The sequence below is a fragment of the Gorilla gorilla genome, chromosome 4, assembly GCF_029281585.2.
Source record: "Gorilla gorilla gorilla isolate KB3781 chromosome 4, NHGRI_mGorGor1-v2.1_pri, whole genome shotgun sequence".
Classification (NCBI taxonomy): Eukaryota; Metazoa; Chordata; class Mammalia; order Primates; family Hominidae; genus Gorilla; species Gorilla gorilla.
The window spans coordinates 34081969-34091600 of NC_073228.2; the positions used below are offsets into that span (position 1 = coordinate 34081969).

General features: G+C 48.5%; 1 long non-coding RNA gene across 1 annotated transcript; it reads right to left on the minus strand.

The window, feature by feature from the left end:
* Positions 1-554: 554 nt before the first annotated feature.
* Positions 555-6676, minus strand: LOC129533472 (uncharacterized). Its single transcript, XR_008679733.2, has 3 exons — positions 6227-6676; positions 5736-6119; positions 555-726 (listed from the first exon to the last, which is right to left on the minus strand). It is a non-coding gene; the product is annotated as an uncharacterized lncRNA (long non-coding RNA).
* Between the last annotated feature and the right edge of the window lie 2956 nt (positions 6677-9632).

Below are 9632 nucleotides of genomic sequence, written 5' to 3' on the forward strand. Positions count from 1 at the left end.
TCAAGTACTTTCTTTTCAGGTGTGCACATCTCAGTATTGGGTTGGAGAGAGAGGGAGGGACCAGTATCAGGCTGGTTGGAGGGTGGAAGGGCACCAGACTGACTGCCCTTGGTAGGTGCACCCTCCCAAGCAGCTCAGGTAAGGCCCAGGAAGCTAGGATGGAGGCAGTGACCACAGGTTTAGGTCCCTGTCCTACCCAAAAGAGAAGATGGGTTTAAAACATTTCTTCTCATGCTCTAGGACCCAATTTCCTTAGTTGAAAGGGGCTTTAAGCTGGGTCCCTTGCCCATTTGTGTTCAACTAGATTTATTAGATGCCCACTGAGGACCAACAATGTGCCACGCACTATTAGGCACTAAGGGGCATGAAAAGTTGATTAAGACATGGTTGCTGCCTCCAAGGAGGCTGTTAAGGGAGATAGGACGAGTGATGGTATCACCAAACAGCAAATCAGGATGAATGTGACACTTCATTCAATGAAAAAGTTTTGGATACCTACATCTGTTTTATATAGAATTGAGGCTTTCCAAACTTCCTGTGATAATTGTCTTAGGCCTTTAGTGACTCAGTGAACACAGCTGGAGGAAAGTGTTCTTCGTGCTGTGTTTGTCCTGGGAACAAGGGAAGTGTTATTTCACTGAGTTGCTAGTTAATCATTCCAGTCCCGGCTGTTCAGGTGTCTCCACTCTTCTCAAAGGGCCCTGTAGTTTGGTCCTCTGAATAGACCTGGGTTTAGGATGTAGAGGAGATAGTGGAGGTTTTCACTTCAGTATCCTCAAGGATCATTGGACCTAAAAGTCCAATCTGTTCATGGGACAGTAATCAATTTTTCCTCCCTAATAGGTCTGGCCATCAGTCTTGCACTTTTTCCAATTCCTCCTTAAAGAGTCCTGTATCCTGAAAGAATGTCTTTTGTCCCTGGTTTGGGTCTGTAAATCTCCCCCACAGCTGGCCTGACATTGGCAGATTACTGGAAAATCTCCCTTGTAAAAATAGGGGGCTAGGCCGGGCACGGTGGGTCACGCCTGTAATCCCAGCACTTTGGGAGACCAAGGCGAGCAGATCACAAGGTCAGGAGATCCGAGATCCTCCTGGCTAACACGGTGAAACCCTGTCTCTTACTAAAAATACAAAAAATTAGCCTGGCTTAGTGACGGGAGCCTGTAGTCACAGCTACTCAGGAGGCTGAGGCAGGAGAATGGCGTGAACCCGGGAGGCGGAGGTTGCAGTCAGCCGAGATCGCGCCACTGCACTCCAGCCTGGGTGTCAGCAAGACTCTGCCTCAAAAAAAACCAACAAAAATTAGGGGGCTGGCAGGTTAGTGTGTAATGATCCAGGGCAGAATACTGACTGAGTTTGTGTGTTAGTCCAGATTCCAGCTTCTCTTGGCTGCCCACCTTTGAGCAATCTAAGGCCCATGTAGTACCGAATAAAGGAATGAAGGGTCGCAGGCTTTCCTTTGGATCTTTGCATGAGGTAGCCCTCTCCTTAGACCTACCCATTAGGGGTTGGCTAGTTAGCCTTCCTCTTCCCAAGATTGGCACTTAACCCAGATCTTGGCCCTGGACCATGAAGGTCAAGTACACATCACTTTACAAAAACCGCCCTGGATCGCTTGAGGCCAGGAGTTCAAGACCAGCCTGGCCAACATGGCAAAACCCCGTGTCTACTAAAAATACAAAAATTAGCAAGGCGTGGTGGTGCAAGCCTGTAGTCCCAGCTACTCAGGAGGCTGAGACATAAGGATTGCTTGAACCTGGGAGGCAGAGGTTGCAGTGAGCTGAGATTGTGCCACTGCACTCCAGCCTAGGCGACAGAGCAAGACGCTGTCTTAAAACAAATGAACAAAAAACCGCTGTTAGTTTTTGTTGTTGTTGTTGTTGTTTGTTTGTTTTTGATATGGTGTTTCACTCTTGTTGCCCAGGCTGTAGTGCAATGGCGCCATCTCGTCTCACCAGAACCTCCGCCTCCTGAGTTCAAGTGATTCTCCCGCGTCAGGCTCCCAAGTAGCTGGGATTACAGGCATGCGCCACCATGCCCAGCTAATTTTGTATTTTTAGTAGAGACGGGGTTTCTCCATGTTGGTCAGGCTGGTCTCGAACTCCCGACCTCAGGTGATCCACCCGCCTCGGCCTCCCAAAGTGTTGGGATTACAGGCGTGAGCCACCATGCCCAGCCCCGCCCTTATACTTTTTATCATGACATGATAAGAGAAGGAAGTTTTATACTTAAGATTCTCTACCGGGTCGGGCGCGGTGGCTCACGCCTGTAATCCCAGCACTTTGGAAGGCTGAGGCGGGAGGATCACAAGGTCAGGAGATCGAGACCATCCTGGCTAACACGGTGAAACCCCATCTCTACTAAAAATAGAAAAATTAGCCGGGCGTGGTGGTGGGCGCCTGTAGTCCCAGCTACTCGGGAGGCTGAGGCAGGAGAATGGTGTGAACCCGGGAGGCGGAGCTTGCAGTGAGCCGAGATCGCGCCATTGCACTACAGCCCGGGCAACAAGAGTGAAACACCATCTCAAAAACAAACAACAACAACAGAAACTATCAGGGTGGTTTTTTGTTCATTTGTTTTTTTTTTTTTTTGAGACGGAGTCTCGCTCTGTCCCCCAGGCTGGAGTGCAGTGGCGCCATCTCGGCTCACTGCAAGCTCCACCTCCCGGGTTCACGCCATTCTCCTGCCTCAGCCTCCCGAGTAGCTGGGACTACAGGCGCCCGCCACCACGCCCGGCTAATTTTTTGTATTTTTAGTAGAGACGGGGTTTTCACCGTGTTAGCCAGGATGATCTCGATCTCCTGACCTCGTGATCCACCCGCCTCGGCCTCCCAAAGTGCTGGGATTACAGGCGTGAGGCACCGCGCCCGACCCATTTGTTTAAGACAGCGTCTTGCTCTGTCGCCTAGGCTGGAGTGCAGTGGCACAATCTCAGCTCACTGCAACCTCTGCCTCCCAGGTTCAAGCAATCCTTATGTCTCAGCCTCTGTCTGTCACCTGGGCGACAGAGCCAGACTCCGTCTCAAACAAAACAAAACAAAACAAAACAAAACAAGATTCTCTATCACTACTGACTTGCATCATAATTTTAGAAGTCCTCTTCATCTCTAATTATCTTAAATTGACATCCCACCTCCCTCCCAACCCCTAAATATCTCTTTCAAGATTACATAAAACATAAAATAAGAACTTAAAATCACGACTCCTTTGTAATATATGTAACTGCTAACCATGTAGGAAGAACTCTCATTAATGGAGTTTCCTTAAAGTGAGGTCCACCTGCATCTGGCTGTGTCAGAAACTAAAGGATATTTGAGGAAAATATTCTGTTCTGCCAGTGAGCTATTCTTTTGGCATGACAGCTGAGAGGATGAGGAGATCAAGGGGAATGAAAGGGAGCAATATGCCCTTCCAATGACTGGTCCAGCAGCTCTCTCTGGCAGTCAGTGCTCAGGCTAGGCTGGGACAGATGCACCAATTCTAGAGGCTGCCCATGGAGAAGAGAGCCATCCTCAAAGACTGGGATGGGAAGCCAGGTCTTTGCCAATCTTAGGGACAACTGGGGACTGCCAGAGGCTTATTATCCCTACAGAGTCAGCCAGACAGATCTGTTTTGAAGGAGCTTGGATCCCCAAGGCCCTTGCCCATGAGCCAAGGAATTCTTATCTTTGTTAGTGGCAGGAAAAGAGCTAGAGAGAAATCAGACTTGCATGTATATGGAGGAAGAAAAAGGGGAGTCTTGGAGGTTAGGAAGAGGCTAAGGAAGGGAAAAGAGACATTTTGGAGGAAATGTTCTTGTGCTACCTGTGACATCACTCCCACCCTGACCACCCTCTCCATGCACCTGCCCTGGGCTAGACATGATTACTTAGGGAACTTGGAGACAGGCTGCTAGTCCGAGCCAGCTGTGATGATTTGTTTCAGCCAACAGGCAGGAAAGAAGACGTGCTTTTCTTCATCAGATAAAGGAGAAAAGGCTGGGTGCGATGGCTCACGCCTGTAATCCCAGCAATTTGGGAGCCCAAGGCAGGCGGATCACGAGGTCAGGAGTTCGAGACCAGCCTGGCCAACATAGTGAAACCCCATCTCTACTAAAAATACAAAAATTAGCTGGGCATGGTGGCGCATGCCTGTAATCCCAGCTACTCGGGAGGCTGAGGCAGGAGAATCACTTGAACCTGGGAGGCAGAGGTTGTGGTGAGCCAAAATCGCACCATTGTACTCCAGCCTGGGCAACAGAGTGAGACTCCGTCTTAAAAGAAAAAAAAAAAAGGAGAAAAATCAGTAGCTGAAGAAACAGGCAAGATTCAAGTAATTAGGAGTGGGGACCTGTGAACCACTTCTTGCTGGAAGAAGTGGGGTCCCACCCTTTCCTGAAATCCCAGAGCTCTGTCCCAAAAGAGTAGGTCCTGATTCCAGGGTGGCCCTGTCAACGTAAGGGAAGTTCTGTCACTTTGTCAACACCAGAGACTCTGTGGCTATCAGGCACCTCTGAGGGAGAAGAATGGGGAGGGGGGAATCTGTGCAAAGAGAGAGAGAAAGGAGACAGAGTCACTGCTGCCGCTGTTTTCTAGGCCTAGAATGCCCTCCCCATAACCAGCCCTCCAACATTCTTTCTCCACTGTGAACCCCTAGACAGGCAGAAAGTGTAATTTAAATGTTGCTTCCTCTGAAACCTTCCCCTGCCTGAACTAACATCAGGCAGTTAGTTTATTCTTCCTTGGTATAACAGGAATAGGTGGGAGATATCAGAATAAAGTTGGAGGCAGTTTAGCACCCCCAGAAGGGAGGCTAGTTTCCAAATTGGACCATAGCTTCCAAAAGTTTTGCTACATTCCTAAATCTTTGATTCCAAATTAGTGGGTTCATGGCAGCCTGTGATTATTGCTGATTTTGCCCTGTATTGATGAATCCCAATGTCCAGGAGACCTGAAACACGACAAGGAACCAAGTACCAAGGCCAGAAACAGGAGTAAGCACCAAGGTAAGTGAGGAGGGCCCGCAGGGGATCCAGAGCAGAGGGCTATTTGGCATAAGGAACAGCTGGGAGGTGCTGTAGTTTAGGGTTATGATCAAGAGCAGAGACTTGGAATCTGAGAGGCCTGGGTACAAATCCAAGCTGTGCCACTTGAAGCTATGTAACCTTCAGCAAGATATGTAGCCTCTCTGCCCTCTGTTTCCTAAGCTGTAAAATAAGCATGACAATAAATCCAACCTGGTAAAGTTTCGTTTTGTTTTGTTTTGAGACGGAGTTTTGCTCTTGTTGCCCAGGCTGGAGTGTGATGGTGCAATCTTGGCTCACTGCAACCTCTGCCTCCTGGGTTCAAATGATTCTCCTGCCTCAGCCTCCAGAGTAGCTGGAATTACAGGCACGTGCCACCATGTCCGGCTAATTTTTGTATTTTTGGTAGAGACAGGATTTCACCATGTTGATCATCCTGGTCTTGAACTCCTGACCTCAGGTGATCCACCCACCTCGGCCTCCCAAAGTGCTGGGATTACAGATATAAGCCACCGCACCTGCTCCTAGTAAAGTTTTAATCTGAAGCATGTAAAGTGCTTAGCCCAGGGCCTTGTACAGAGGATGGAGCCTCGAATTCAATGTAGACCATCTCTATCTGGTCCTCCTATTTCCAGTTTGGGTCATGGCAGCATCACTTTGCTCAAAGGCACCGATTGCATCCTCTGACAGGCCTGCAAAGGAGCTGAATTGCCTTCCTGCATTGCTTTCTCACCTCAGATTTTGGGGGTTGGCATCCAGCATGGGGAACGAGCTTCATCCGAGGAATGAGAAAATGAGACGGATGGCACATCTCCAGCTAACTGGAGGCTGGCCAGAGGTGTGGCAGGCCAGAGGTGTTCAGATTAGACCACGGAAGAGTCACCAGGCTGGGAGATCCGATATGTACCTATCTGGGGATGGTGCATCCTGCTTCAGAGAGGTCATTCCATCTCCTTCGTTCTCCACATTCACTATATCCAGAGAAGGCAACTGTACAGCTTCCCGCGCAATCTCACCGTCCTGACAATCAAAGAGTTCGTTCGTCCTTCTCTAGCTGCAAGCTCAGCACAGGCCAGACCTCCTCTTTCCTTCCTAAGAAGAAAAGGAACACCACCACCTAGCCAGGTGGGATGAGGGAGAGAAGCCCAAATCCGTCTAGCCCGCTCAGTCCAGAGTCAGCCCTCACAGCTCCCACCTCCCCTCCCAAAGGCGTCAGGGACTCACTGATCCGGGAGAGGAACCAGCCCCGCAGGGACAAGGTAAATGTGAGTGTTGCCATGGCTGGATCAGTCACCCTGATGTGGAGCCCAAACTGGCTCCACATTGGCCTGGCATTTGGCGCCCGCCACCATTTGGCCTGATCAACCGTGCCGGCCTCCTGGCCTCCTCTCCGCCTCTTTCCTCCAACGGTAGGGCTGGAGGGGACCCGAGGCAGACAAACAACTCTTGGGCGTGTGGGCCCCGCCCGATACTAGAGCATCGGCGGGCCGGGATTGGCTGATATCTCCCGTGTTCTGATTGGGCGGGCGGCGGCCTGTATCTCATTCACAGAAAGCATTGCTTCTCTCCTGCTGGAGCTTTGGACCTCGAATGCTGCTTCACTTTCCGCACTCTGCACAGTAGCTGTACTCATTTGATGTAAATAGACACAATTCAGTTCTATGGTTTCCGCAGATGACATGCCCCCAAATGCAGTGTTGGCCCCTCAGGGATGGCTGAATCTGTCCATTTATTGTATCGCATATCCAAATCACAGCTGTACGAGTCAATGGGACCAGGCTTATGGGAACTGTGAGGGCTGCGTTTTGCATACCCAGGTGAGGCCACGGTTTGTTTTGTCTTGTTTTTTAGACGGAGTCTTGCTCTGTCACCAGGCTGGAGTGCAGTGGCGTGATCTCGGCTGACTGCAACCTCCGCCTCACGGGTTCAAGCGATTCTCCTGCTTCAGCCTCCCGAGTAGCTGGGACTACAGGCGTCCGCCACCACACCCAGCTAATTTTTGCATTTTTAGTAGGACGGGGTTTCACCATGTTGGTAGGGATGGTCTCGATCTCTTGACCTCGTGATCTGCCTGCCTCGGCCTCCCAAAGTGCTGGCATTACAGGCGTGAGCCACCGCGCCTGGCGAGGCCATGGTTTTATCCGGCGAGACCTTTTGCTGGGTTAGGCTTTCACCCACTTTCGCCGGCAGTCCTTTCTACCATTTACACTTGTATTTCATATTTCTTTGTCTTTAATCATGCTGTTCCATATACTAGGAAAGCCTTCTTCTCATTCACCTACTTTTAAAATGTGGCTAAAGTTCCTGCTCACTAGGACTCCTGGAGAAAAAGCCGATTGCAGAGCTTGGGCAGGGAAAACACAAAGTGAGCCTGGAACATTCAATATATATTTGGAAACAATTACAAACTTACAAAAAGTTGCAAAAGTGAAAATAGCCCAAGAAATACCTGTATACCCTTTACCCAAATTCACCTATTATTAACATTTTATCCCTTGCTTAATCACCATATGGGGCTCTATCCAATTTGTTTTTTTTTTTCTGAACCATTCCAGGGTTTCATACAGCATAGCTCTTACCCCTAAATATTTCTGTGTGTATTTCCTAAAAATAGAGATACGCTGTTACACCACAGCACAGTTATTAACTTTATACACTTACATTTATATAATACTTTTATTTAATCTACCATCCTTATTCCAGTTGTTAGGTGATATAGTTATGTTCTTTTTTTTTTTTTTTTTTTTTTTTTTGGTCTCGCTCTGTCACCCAGGCTGGATTGCAGTGGCACGACCTCGGCTCACTGCAACCTCTGCCTCCTGGGTTCAAGCTACTCTCTTGCCTCAACCTCCTGAGTAGCTGGGATTACAGGTGTGTGCCAGCACGCCCAGCTAATTTTTGTATTTTTAGTAGAGACGGGGTTTCACTGTGAGCCAGGATTGTCTGGATCTCTTGAACTCATAATTCGCCCGCCTCGGCCTCCCAAAGTGCTGGGATTACAGGCGTGAGCCACTGACCCTGGCCCTAATTATGTCTTTTACAGCATTTTCTCCACTCCAGTAAAAGATCTAGTCTAGGGTCAGGTTATTCCATCTCCTTCATTCCCCATATTCACTACATCCAGAGAAGGCATCTGTACAGCTTCCCCTTATAATCTCATCATCCCAATAATCAAAGAGTTCATTCTTCTCTAGCTGCAAGCCTGGCACAGGCCTGAACTCCTCTTTCCTTCCTAAGAAGAAAAGGGGCACTACCACCTACCCAGTAGGATGAGGAAGAGAAGTTCAAATCCTTCTAGACTGCTCACTCTTGAGTTGTCATGTCTCTCTAGCCTCCATAAATCTGGAACATGTACATAACTGGCATTAAAAAAAATACAGACCCCGCCTTATTTTTTTTTTGATGGAACATTCTCCATTTTGTATTTGTCTGGCTTTTCCTCATGATTAAGATGAAGTTCTGGCCAGGCATGGTGGCTCACGCCTATAATCCCAGCACTTTGGGAGGCCGAGGTGGGCCGATCACAAGGTCAAGAGATTGAGACTATCCTGGCCAACATGGTGAAACCCCGTCTCTACTAAAACTACACAAATTAGCTGGGTGTGGTGGCATGTGCCTGTAGTCCCAGCTACTCAGGAGGCTGAGGCAGGGGAATCACTTGAACCTAGGAGGCAGTTGTTGCAGTAAGCTGAGATCATGCCACTGTACTCCAGCCTGGCGACAGAGTGAGAATGTCTCAAAAAAAAAAAAAAAAAAAAAAGAGAGAGAGAGAGAGATGAAGTTCTACATTTTCAGCGGGAATACTGCATAGGCCACGTGTCCTCAGAATATCACACCTGGAGACGCACAATGTCCCTCTGTCCTTCATACATGATGTTAACTTTGATCACTGGGCAAGGTGTTACCCATTTTCTCTATCACATAATTACTTTCCCCTGCCCTTGCAACTAATAAGTAGTCTGTGGGGAGACATTTGAAAACCATCTATATATCCTACTCCTCAACAAAATTTCATCTTAGATTTAGCATTCATTGATGATCTAATTAAATCTTTACCACGATGGTTGAAATGTCTCTTTGCACAAGAAAGTAAGGAAGTGCTCAAAGAAGATGAGGATGCAGCAGCAGAATTCCAGGAGTTGGCACATGGCCAAGTCCGAAACAATCTAAGCCAAAATAGATAATGATAATAACAAATTATACACAATCGAAGGAAGACAGGAATCCATGAATTCATAAAGAAATGGGTGACTACATCCTCCTGCTCCCTTAAATCTCAGTTCAGCCTTCTTGTGCCTCAGTGGGAGATGTGCCCCTCTATGCTACCATCTCCTGCTGTGCTTCTCAACCTGCCACGATAATGTGACACTTTCCTGACTGTAGAATGGAGCTGAACTGAGCCCTGGGCTTTACCTTCCCTACCCTAAAGGAAGCAGGCTCTATAGACTGGAGTGTGAGGCCTGAGGCTGAGGGTCTGGCTCCTAGGAACTCAGTCCTGCCATAGCTTCAGGGTCCTCTTGCCCCAGAGGCTCAGCCCTGCCTCCAGGAGGAGGTTTCTCTTTTCTCTTTTTAAGAAACAAGCTACTCTGAAGACATCAGTCAGCCCTCTATAGGGTCCTCCACCCACTAC